The sequence below is a fragment of the Piliocolobus tephrosceles genome, chromosome 3 (genome assembly GCF_002776525.5).
Source record: "Piliocolobus tephrosceles isolate RC106 chromosome 3, ASM277652v3, whole genome shotgun sequence".
Taxonomy (NCBI): domain Eukaryota; kingdom Metazoa; phylum Chordata; class Mammalia; order Primates; family Cercopithecidae; genus Piliocolobus; species Piliocolobus tephrosceles.
Window position 1 is genome coordinate 57,513,244 of NC_045436.1, and position 13,166 is coordinate 57,526,409.

A 13,166-nucleotide genomic window follows, 5' to 3' on the forward strand; every position below is an offset into this window, starting at 1 on the left:
TGCGAGTGATTCTTAAATAAAAAGAACAGAGGCATACGTTTTTAACAGGTACCTTAAGTGGGATTCATAAAATTATTTTTATTTATATTGATTGATTGATTGATTGATTGATTGAGACAGAGCCTCCCTCTGTCGCCCAGGCTGGAGTGCAGTGGCGCAATCTCGGCTCACTGCAAGCTCTACCTGCCGGGTTCATGCCATTCTCCTGCCTCAGCCTCCCAAGTAGCTGGGACTACAGGCGACTGCCACCATGCCCAGCTAACTTTTTTGTATTTTTAGTAGAGAGGGGGTTTCACCGTGTTAGTCAGGATAGTCTCAATCTCCTGACCTCATGATCCGCCCGCCTTGGCCTCCCCAAGTGCTGGGATTACAGGAGTGCATAAATTTAGTTTTTATATTATCCTCTCCCCTATCGACAAATTGTTAAGGGCAACATGTCCATGCTTTAAATGTTTATTAAAACTGCATTGTATTTTAATCTCAACAACATCAATATTGATTTAATCCTCTTAGTCATGTATATCAACTTTTGTGAAATTTAATTTTATTTTCTTTCATTGGCATAAGTTTAATAGTTATTAAAAAAAAAAAAAAAAAAAAAACTCCTGGAATTTTTATTCCCCTGACTTTTTAAATGTTTAAAAGATGGCTGTTTCTTACCTCCATGTGATTAAGGGCACCTTATGTTAAATTCTTGAGTTAGGCTTTCTGCAGACTTTAGGTAGACAGAGTTTCACTAGGTGAAGTAAGTTCTTCAAAACTGTGAAATGCACAGATCTAATGTTTACAATTCAATAACTTCAGACAAATACAAAGACCCATATAATCAATACCGATTCAAGCTACAGGCATTTTCCTCACCTCGAAAATTCCTTCATGCCTTTCCACTTAAATCTCATTCACACATCAAATATTTAATCCATTCTTATTTCCATAACCATGGATTAGTTTTGCCTCTTCTAGAATGTCATATGAATGGAACTTTATACCATGTAATTTTTTAAAATTTTGTTCAACATAATAAGAATATCTACATAATCAAGTTTTTTATTTTATTCAATATAATATTTTATAGAGGCCCAAACATTTTGTTACACATGTCAATAGATGATGTGTTGTTGTTGTTAATTCTGAGTACTGTAGTGTCGACTCTATGAATATATATAATTCGTGTATCCATTCTTTTATTGAAGGATGTTTGGGTTGTTTCAAGGTTTAGTTTTAAGAATAAAACTGTTCTAATCAGTTTTGAATTAATCTTCATCATGGCATAAGTTGTTATTTCTTTTGTATACATAACAGAGAAAAACTTTACTGGGCCAAAGAAAAACATATTTTAAACTTTATAAGAAAACAATTAACTGTTTTCTGGAGTGTCTGCCCCATTTTACGCTCTTAAGAAACAAAAGACTTCCAGTTGCTACATATACATAATTTTTGGTATTGTTAGTATTTTAAAATTTCTTTAAGGAATTGCTAGTGAATGTGCAATGGCTGTCATTGTCATTTATATTTGCATATTCCTAATAAATAATGATGTCCAGTGCCTGGTCATGTGACATAGCATATCTTCCTTTGTAAGATATTCAAGACTCATGCTTACTTTGGGAGAGGCTGTTAGACATTTTATTACTGAGTAGTATTACTTATTAAGATCTTCTAAATCATTTGTATGTATTAAAAATAATTCCTCTGATTCTGTGGACTGTCTTTAAATTTTTTTCAATGCTTTCTCTTGATAAGTAGAAAATCTTATTTTGAGAAAGCCCTATTTATATATATTTTTTCCTTTATGGCTACATTTTCTGTTTGTTTTGTCTGAAATAGTTTTGCCTCCCTAAAGATGCAATATTTTGCCTCCCTGATGCAAGATTGTTCTCTTATATGTTTTATAGCATTAGTTTTTATATTTATGTTTCATATGTATGTTTATGAGCATCTCAAATTGGATTCATCAGAAATTTGTAAATGATGTGGGATAAAAATTGAAGTTAGGCTAAGCATGATGCCTCACACTTGTAACCCCAGTGCATTAGGAGAATGAGGAAGGAGAATTTCTTAAGCCCAGGAGTTCGAGGCTACAGTGAGCTATGATTGCACTGCTCCAGCCTGGGCAACAGAAAACATTAGAAATAAAAAAATTCATTTGATTTTCATAAATTTATCTAGTTGTTTCAGATTTATTGTAAAATTATGTATTTTCTATTGTCCTTTGTCTTTATAGAAAATCAGTTCATCATCTATGTTAAATATGAACATATTTATGGATGTTCCTTTTTTTGAACATGCAGCTTTGAAAATCTTAAAATAGTTTAATGTTACTTCTTTGATTATATTCTTTTCCAAGATTGTTTAAGTGACCTATGTTCCTTTGTATTTCTGCATATTTATATACAACTTAACATCACATTGTTTATTTTTATTTTGCAGTAAAATCTGCTGTGATTTTCATTGGAGTTGAAATACATTTGTAGATCAAGATAAGGTGGATGATATCTTAATATAAATAACATATCAATAAGAACATGTAAAGATCCACATTTTCTATTTCTTCTTAAAATTTCTCAGTAATACTTTTTAGCTTCTAGATAAAAGACCTCTGCATATTTTGTTGCCTTTATTCCTAAGAATTATATGTTTGTGATTATTCTATTATGAATAGAATTTATTATTATGTTTTAATGATTCATTATTAGTGTGCAACAATACATTTTACCGGTCAGGAACTGCTTATCCAAAATGCTTGTCAGAGTAATGCAAAGACAGCAAACCAAATACCACATGTTTTCACTTATAAGTAGGAGGTAAACATTTGGTACCCAAAAGCACAAAGATGAGAACCATAAACACTGGAGATTCCAAAAGGGAAGAGAGAGGGAGCCGGCCAAGTGTTGAAAAACTACCTCTTGTATCTTATGTTCACTACATGCGTGGTGAGATCATTAGAAGTCCAATGTTCAGCATCACACAGTATACCCATGTGACAAATGTGTGGATGTACCTCTAGAATCTAAAATAAAAAATAAAATAAAACACTCAGTTGCCAATATACAAATTGAAGTTGAATACAACTCATGCTGCACTCTTTTCCTGGTTTTAATCGTTATTACTGATTAAAATCTATCTTTACCACTTTAACTAGTGTCCTCCTTCATTTATTTTTAATACAAGAGGCCCTTCTGCCTTGCTTGCTTATGTATTTCCAATGTTTGCACAATTTCTGTTCATAGTGTCTGCTTAATAGGTATTTGTTTAAAGAAAGCAAATGAACACATATAGTGAGTTAAAAAATACTTGAGACCAGAAGTCTTTCAGATTTCAAATTATTTTCAGATTTCAGAATATTTACATTATACTTACAAATTCAGTATTGCTAATCCAGAAATCTAAAATCTGTATAGCTTAAATGAACATATCCTTGATCCTTGAGAGCTTGATGTCAGCTCTCAAAAAGTTTCAGCTTTTAAAGCATTTCAGATTTCAGATTTCTGGATAAGGAACACTCAACATGCACTTTTATATATTAACCTTGTTTGCTATAAATTTTTTTTTTGTGTGTGTATATATATATATATTATTTAGTTCTAGTAGCTTTTGAAATGTATTCCTTAGTTTTTTTCAAAAACAATCATCTCATTTTCAAGTAAAGACAATTTTGCTTTTTCTGTTTAATCATTATCTCCTTTATTTATTTTTCTTCTTTTTATAATGGTTAGTGCTTACAGTAATGTGTCATAGAATAGTAGTGAGATGAACATTCTTTCTTTTTTCCTGATTTCATGTGGAATTTTTCAATATTGCACCTTTTAAAGATTTTTTGTAGGTTGTGGAAATAAATAACACTTAATAATATCAGAGAGAAGCTATATTTATTCAGACTTTTTATAACAAGGGAGTGGGCTGTCATCATATGTGTTTTGCAGAGACTCAAAGGCCGAGGAATAGGAAGGTTTTGTACTTGGAAAAGGAAAGCTTTTGGATATGCTCTGTTTTAAGGTTGTGTGGGGAAACTGAAGATGGACTAAATAAATATGGAAAAAGGGAGCATCTTATGTGATTGGTTAGAAAGCATATTTGACTTTCTCTAATGGGTTCTGAGTTGGCAGTGGGGGCAAAAATAGGGAACTCGGCAATCATTAACTAAATCATATTCATTTGGAGCTGGTTGATGCAGAGGCTGTGGTTTGGTTTCCCAGGCTAGTTACTACAAAGATATGGGTCAGAGCTCTATTCTTAGATATGGTCTGGCTAATCCTCCTCTCATTTTGTCATTAACCAGTTTGTGAAGCATTGACCAAGCCAGTTCAGGGAAGTTTAGAGATTCAAATCTTCACTACTTAGAGACTGTTTAGTTGTCTCTATTTTCAACCATATTATGAGATGTTCTTGAACTTTTTGCAGTTTTGTAGTAAGGGAAATCTTTTGGTTTTTTTTTTTTTTTTTTTTTTTTTTGAGATGGAGTCTCGCTCTGTCACCCAGGCTGGAGTGCAGTGGCTGGATCTCAGCTCACTGCTAGCTCCGCCTCCCGGGTTTACGCCATTCTCCTGCCTCAGCCTCCCGAGTAGCTGGGACTACAGGCGCCTGCCACCTCGCCCGGCTAGTTTTTGTATTTTTAGTGGAGACGGAGTTTCACCGTGTTGGACAGGATGGTCTCGATCTCCTGACCTCGTGATCCGCCCGTCTCGGCCTCCCAAAGTGCTGGGATTACAGGCTTGAGCCACCGCGCCCGGCCGGGAAATCTTTTGGTAAGAGGGCTGCTATAAAAAGGAAGTTAAGACTGAGTCGAATGCAATGGCCCAGCATCATGACTACTATGATAAAAACAAGAACAATGAATAGTTCCTGTAAAATGCTTCAGAAGTAAAACACCAATTGTCCAACTCAAGTCAAGAGAACAAATCTTACAGGCTATGAGGGTCAGCCATAGAGAGCCAAGTAACTTCTTCCTTAAGGCAACATATAGTTATTCCATCTTGCTGTATTAATCATGGTTATTGTTTTTGTTTTCCTTTGACATCTTGGGACCCTATGGACTTCATGACAGAGTGCTCCTCCTAGGGTTAGCTAATTTCTAGAAATACTAAACAACTTGCCTATGAGCATGTTATTTATATGCAAACCAACCAATCCAGAATCCACACCCTCGCTTAACTCCTATTATATGGCTCCAGTGGTCTGGGACATTATCCCTCTGCTTTCATCAGCCCAGAATCAGGTGCTGGAATACTAGGGACTAAATTACACAAAAAATACTCACACTATCCAGTCTTAAACCTGTTCAGCTGCTTACCCTGTTTCACTCATTCCTTCCAAGGAAAACTATATTAAGGGCTCTGGCTCATGCTTTAGTCTTGCTCCTTTTGCCTTCATCGACTCTGGTACTTCCCCCATATGGCCCCCGTGCATGATGTGTTGTGGCTCCTATTTCTAGGACTTTATGTGTATGAGAACACATGACAGTTATTTCTGTCTCTGCACATCTCTCCATAAGTAAATGGAGACAAAATGAAATGTAGAGCAACAAAACAGTGTAGTTGTTTTGTTTTTTAAATTATTTTCAACTTTTATTATAGGTTAATGAAAGACTTGTTACATGAGTAATTGTGTGATGCTGAGGCTTGGAGTCCCAGTGATCCTACCACCCAGGCAGTAAACACAGTACCCGACAGGTAGTTCTTCAGCCCACAATCCCTACCTTTCCTCCTCAATCCAGTGGTCCCCAGTGTCTATTGTTCTCGTCTTAACATGTGTATTCAATGTTTAGCTCCCAACTATAAGTGAGAAGATGTGGTATGTGGCTTTCTGTTCTTCTGTTATGTCACTTAGGATAATGGTCTCCAGCTCCATTCATGTTGCCACAAAGGACATGACTTTGTTCCTTTTTATGGCTGCATTGTATTCCATGATGTATATATACCATATTTTCTTTACCCAATCCACTACTTATGGACACCTAGGTTAATTCTATTGCTTTGGTATTGTGAACAGTGCTGCAATGAACATACAGGTGCATGTGTCTTTTAGACAAAATAAATTACTTTCCCTTGGGTATATATACCCAATAGTGGGATTGCTGGGTCAAATGGTAGTTCTATTTTAAGTTGTTTGAAGAATCTCCAAACTGCTCTCCACAGTGGATGAATTAGTTTGCATTCACACCTACAATGTATAAGCATTCCCATTTCTCCACAGACTTGTCAACATCTGTTGTTTTTTGTAAGTTTTAATAATTGCCATTCTGACTGGCGTGAGATGGTATTTCATTGTGGTTTTTGCATTTGTATTTATCTGATGATTAGTGATGTTTACTAGCTTTTAGTATTTCTTGTCTGCTTATATGTCACCTTTTCAGAAGTGTCTGTTCATGTCCTTTGCTCATTTTTTAGCTGGATATTTTGGGTTTTTTGCTTGTAGATTTGTTTAAATTCCTTACAGATGCTTGATATTAGACCTTTATCAGAAGCATAGTTTGCAAACATTTTCTCCCATTTTGTAAGTTGTTTACTCTGTTAATAGTTTCTTTTCGTATGCAGAGCTCTTTAGTTTAATTAGGTCCCACTTGTCAATTTTTGTTTTTGTTTCAAGTGCTTTCGGGGATTCAGCCATCCATTTGCCAAAGCCTATATCAAAAACAGTACTTCCTAGATTTTCTTCTAGTATTATTATAGTTTTAATTCTTACTTGTGAATCTTTAGTCTATCTTGAGTTAATTTTCATATATGTTGAGAGGTAGGGGTCCAATTTCCATTTTCTGTATGGTAACTAGCCAGTTACCAAAGCATAATTTATTGAATAGGGGAATTTTTTCCCATTGCTTGTTTTTGTGAGCTTTTTCACAGATCGCATAGTTGTAAGTGTGCAAATTTGGTTCTGGGTCCTCTCTCTTCCACTGGTCTGTGTGTCTGTTTTTGTATCAGTACCACTCTGTTTTGATCACTGTAGCCTTATAGTACAGTTTGAAGCCTGGCAATATGATACCTCTGACTTTTCTTTTTGCTTAGGATTGCTTTGGCTATTCAAGCTTTTTGTGGTTCCAGATGAATTTTATAATAGGTTTCTTTCTAATTATGTAAAAAATGACATTGGCATTTTGATAGGAATAGCATTGAATCTGTAAATTGCTTTAGGCAGTGTGTCCATTTTAACAATATTGATTCTTCCAATCCATGAGCATGGATATTTTTCCATTTATGTGTCATCTCTGACTTCTTTCAACAGTGTTTTGTACTTCCTCTTGCAGTGGTCTTTGATATCCTTGATTGGATGAATTCCTAGGAATTTCATTTTCTTTGTGGCTATTGTAAATTGGATTGTGTTCTTCATTTCGTTATCAGTTGCAATTATTTTGGTGCATAAAACTGCTACTTATTTTCATACAATGTTTTCATTTCTTGAAACTTTACTGTATTCACTTATCAATTCAAATAGTCTTCTGATGGATACTTTAGCATTTTTATGTGTAGAATCATAGCATTGGCAAAGAGAGATTGTTTAATTTATTTTCCTATTTGGATGCCTTTTCTTTCTCTTGCCTTTTCTTTCTTTCAATATCTCTGATGAAAATAGATGCAAAAATTGTCAAACCAAATCCAGCAGCACATCAAAAAGTTCTTTCACTATGACCAAGTAGGGTTTATTTCTGGGATGCAAAGTTGATTCAACATATGCAAATTGATAAATGTCATTCACCACATAAACAGAATCAAAAACAAAAAATGTAGAATCATCTCAACAGATACAGAACAAGCCATCAATAAAATCCAACATTCCTTCATGATAAAAACCCTCAACAGATTGGGCATTGAAGGAACATACCTCAAAATGATAAAAGTCATCTATGACATCTAATTTACAATGTTATAATCTGTTCTCTTAACTTTGAAAGTGCTTTAAGAACAAATACGCATAAACATTAATCAGTTTCTCTATACAAAATTATTTTTATCTTCTGTTATAATTAAATACAATTGTTTCTTAATCATTAATTTGTATAAAATCTTTATCGATTATCTCTTTGTCTTTAAATTTTAGGAAAATATGTGGAATGTTGTTCTACATATTTTGAAAATGGTTATTTCTTGATGGTGAGAGTTTGGATGATAAATTTAGTTTCATTTTAATTACTTATACTTTTTATTGTTTTCTTCTTAGTCTACTCAGGCTGCCATAAAAAAATACAATAAACTTGGTGGCTTATAGAACAAAAATTTTTTCCTCATAATTTGGAGGCTAAGAAGTGTACTATTAGCATACCAGCATGGTCAGTTTCTGCTGAGGGTATTCTTCCTGTTTGCCACACAGATACCTTTTTGCTGTGTTCCCACAGGAAAGAGAGATGAGACACATACAGAGAGACAGAGACAAAGGAAGTGTACAGGAAAGTGCACTTTGGTGTCTTTTCTAATAAATTCACTAATTCCATCATGAGGACTCCATACTCATGGTTTCATTTCAACCTTTGGACCTTCAAAGGCCCACATCTCCAAAAACCATAATACTGGAGATTAGGGCTTCAAAACATAAATTTGGGGCGGGGGGACACAAACATTTAGTCCGTAATATTTGCATTTTAAATTAATGATAATTCATTAAAACTAAAAAATAAGGTCATTATTATTGATTTTCAAAAAAAGAAATTTGAAAAAAAGAATTTGTCTCTGATTTACTAGTTGAATAGAGAGTCACATATTGTAGAAAGTGATTGTTAACAACTTCCTCTTAAAAATAGTTTGCCAATTTTAAACCAAAGAAAATCCCAATAATCTATAGTCTCATAACATTAAGTGTACATAAAAATTATCATCCTATGAAATGTACACATTATCTTATGATGCATTGTGAAGAATGCCTAAGATTATTAGAATTACTAAAAGTGCAAAGTTAATGGATATAAGATAGAACACAAAATCAATTTTCCATAATTAACAGAAATATTTAAGAAATACAATTTCAAAAGTAAAACTTTAGTAACTACTAAACAAGATTGTTTATAATAAAAAGACAATGTATCTCATTCTCACTCTATACATGTGATCAATAACATAAATGTGAAACATAAAACTTTAAAATTTTAAAAGCAATTTACCCTGAATTTCAGAGTATGAAAAAAATTTTCAAACCAGCACAAAAATCGACTGGAGCGAGATGATTTACAAGTCTGGTCCCACTCATATCAAGAGTATCTGCTCCTTCTAAATCACCACTGTTAAAATGAAAACTCATAAACAGCATAGCAACATTTACAAGTACATAAAAATCTATTAAAATTCATGATATAATTAATTTCTGTTAAGGATTTAGAAAAATACATAAAAATTAAAATAGGAAAATACACAATCAGACTTTTTAAATAGTAAAAAGTTAAAAGATACGAAATGGTACCAAAACTTATTATTAATTCAAATTAAAACCATATCACAACGAAATATAACTTTTTTTTTTTTTTTTTTTTTTTTTCTGAGATGGAGTCACACTCTGTCGCTCGGGTTGCAATACAGTGGCATGATCTCAGATCGTTGCAACCTCCACCTCCTGGATTCAAGCGATTCTCCTGTTTCAGCCTCCCAAGTAGCTGAGATTAGGGACATGCACCACCACACCCAGCTAATTTTTGTATTTTTAGTAGAAACGGGGTTTCCCCATGTTGGCCAAGCTGTTCTTGAACTCCTGACCTCCGTTGATCCGCCCGCCTTGGTCTCCCAAAGTGCTTGGATTACAGGCATGAACCACTGTGCCCAGCCCAAAATATAATTTCATATACATCACATTATAAATTTGTAGACTGCGTTTATTTTTGAGTGAGTTTGGATGTAGAGCAATTCAAACTTTTGTATACTAATTATTGGCATACAAATTAATATGATTACATTATATAATAATTTAACATTGTCTAATAATGTTGAGCATGTGCCAACATTATTAGACATTATGTGCCAACCCTGTGACCCAGGAATTCCATTTCCAGAGATGTATTAGCTCATGTGTTTCTGGCGACAAGTACACAATAAGCACAGTAGCATTGTTAATTTAAAAAAATCACAACAGCGTTGACAATTTCAGAAAACTGAACAAAGTAATGTTCACAAGCAGCAGAAAAACAAAACGTGATCTACTCATTCCTTGGAATAGTGACACACATATCAGATTGAATTATTCCGAGAATAGTACTTAGAGAAAAAAAAGAAGCAACTTAAATCAAAGAGGACCAACAGGATGAAAAGATGTTATCTATTAGATATCAAATCTTTATAACATACAGCAATTCAGACACATCTTGTTCTGGACGATGGATAGTATGCTGGAGTCACCTTGCCTCAGCTTCTTGCTACCAAGTCTCCCCTGAACTCCTTATGAGGATGGGCTTTACAAATTCAAATTAACCAATTCCCAAACACATCCTCTATAGGACTCTCACACTCCAGGCCACTGAGCTTCTGTCCTAATCACGCCAGGGCCAAAAACCAGACGACTAGGGACAGCTCTTATGCCCCAGAGCGCACTGAAATTGTTCAAACGAGCCAGTCGTAAGCGTGTTTACCCGGCTTGGTTTCTTCCTGCAAACACCACTTCCTAGAATCTTGCTCCTGAATTCCTCCCTCTCTCTCTGTTTCCTGATGGACCTGAATTCTTCCCTGTGGTCTCCCCTGGAGTGACATGCTCCCTTCTCTTGGAAAGTGTATCTTTTCAACGGCAATTGTCTGCTGATCTGTTGGCCTTACTATACCTTAGCTTTTCTATTAATACGCTATATATTAAAACAATATTTAATATAAATGAAAAATTGAGAAAAGATATTCTAAGAAAATGATAAAGCAGAATCACACACAAAGATTATGTGAAAAAGAATGAGGTAAATACAAATAGAATGATGTGGCTAATGTGTGTGGTTGGTTTAAAAATAAAGAGGGAAATGATGTTTTTTATGTTTGAGGTTAGAAAATTAGAATAAAATTGAGAAATATGGTTTTAAGTTCTAACTATTGAATCTATCAAATCTAGAAAAATCAACAATAAAATATCTATGTGGAGTAATATCTAAATCTACCTTGCTTTTTTCAATTAAAATAGAAATAAATATTTTGGCATTATTTTTATTTTTGTAAAAGTTTTGGGCTGCTTTTGAGTCTTTGTTTACGGAATGATTTTATTTTTAGTTTTTTTTTCTTTTGTGATATTCTAGGCAACCTCTTGTATTAATGTTAAAATGTAATTTTACTACTTTTGGGGGATATTTTAATGTGCCCTAGTTATTAACAAATTTATTCAAGATTAACTACTATATTTTTATCTTCTTAAAAAAATAAATTTCTTTCTATGCACAGATTGACCTTGAAAATACAAAAGTATGCATAGTATGCACATAATATTCGTACTGAATCTAATTGTTTAACTGTTGTTTAATTCATTTAATCATTCATCTTTCAAGGGAAACATATTGAATAATTAGGTAAAATTTTATCAGCAGCCACTGTGTTTATTTGGTAATTTTGTATGCAAGATAGCACATTGTATGTAGTCTTGAGGAAAGACATTTCCTTACTAACATAACTATTAATTAGAATTCTATATTGTTTTAAACAATACAAATTCAAAATACGTATTTTGATAAGAAGAGGAATTTGAATTAAGCAATAGTTGCTTTCTTATTTATTTTTTTAAAAATAAAAAAGTCCCTATCTTTGAATAGACAACTTTATTAAATCTGATGACATTTTGTAAATTCTGCTTAAGCTGTTTCTGCTTTAATTGGTTAAACAAATAACTTTTAAAACAATGTTAAACATATTATATCTATTTCAGAATTTCTTATAATATTATTTCTTTTATCAGTGTAACTGTGCTTGTATCTACGTCTATGTCTATATCTGTATCTATATCTATCTGTATCTGTATCTAGACAGAGTATCTACAAGAACAAGTAGGTAGGAGCCTGGTCCTAAGGCAAGGATTTTCAGTTACTGATAAACACAGTTTTCACCTGGAAATTTCATATCTGACTTTCTCTCCACTGGAAATTTCTGTTGTTATTCAAATAGTTCTACAATTTGCCTTCAGAAGAATGTCGATAAGATTAAAAAGTCAACATTTAATAAATTGAAATTGCCATTTTTACCTACTCCAAATATATAACTTTTATTAAATGAATTACTATTAAATATATAATAAAATATATGCCACATAGGTAGGGTAAATGCTTTTATTTGAAAACTTGACAGAAGTGAGATAATCTGAGTAATATGGTTTACAGTAGATATGTAAAACAAAGAAGACATATCAGTCTTCTATATTCAGTTTTATGTGTTATAATTAAACGAATTTGAGTTATTGCTTTTCTCAGTTATGACATAATAAATAATAGAAAATAGACATGTTTCTCCGGAAGTCATTTTATAAACATAGTATTGAGTAAAGTTTAAAAATTAAAATTAAAAATTTATACTTTAATTTGGAGAAAAAAACTGCTATTATTATAAATGCAAAGTAAGAAATATTGAGTCCACTGGTTGCATCAATAACTTTTTATCAAACTTAGAGGCACATAATCAGAAAAAGATATGTATATTTTTCTTAGAAATTAAGATTAAAATGTATATATCTAGTGACATTGAGAGATAAAGAAAGGTAATGATCTATTAAAATAGTTTCCTGAATTAGTATCAGATAAAATCATAATAAATTTGTATGCAGACTGAAATCCTAATCAAAGGGTTAGTAAAAAGAAAGGAAAAAGGTCCTTAAAATTTTCTGAAATTTTTATATGTGAATTATATTTCAAAGAAGCTCAATTTAAAATGTCCTTGAGTTCAAAGTAAAAATACATATTATAAATTGTGTAATAGGTATTGATTATAAATTTTTAAAAATCAGTGAATTCTGTCAAGTTTTTCAAAGTGTTATAGTTAAATCTAAATAGGAACTATACTTAAATTACTTTAAATTGTTTAGAATGAAAATTTTTTTAATGTATTCAATGTTTATTTTATATGTTCAGCATTCTGATAATTCTTTGAGAAGGAAAATAGTACAAATAGTTGAACATAGTTAATAACCTAATATTGATCACAAGTATACATAATTTTTTAAAGTTCTTTTGATTTTTTGCCATACTTTGTTAATTAATTGATTAATTGTACCACAATTGCCTATAGTATTATAACCATAATTGG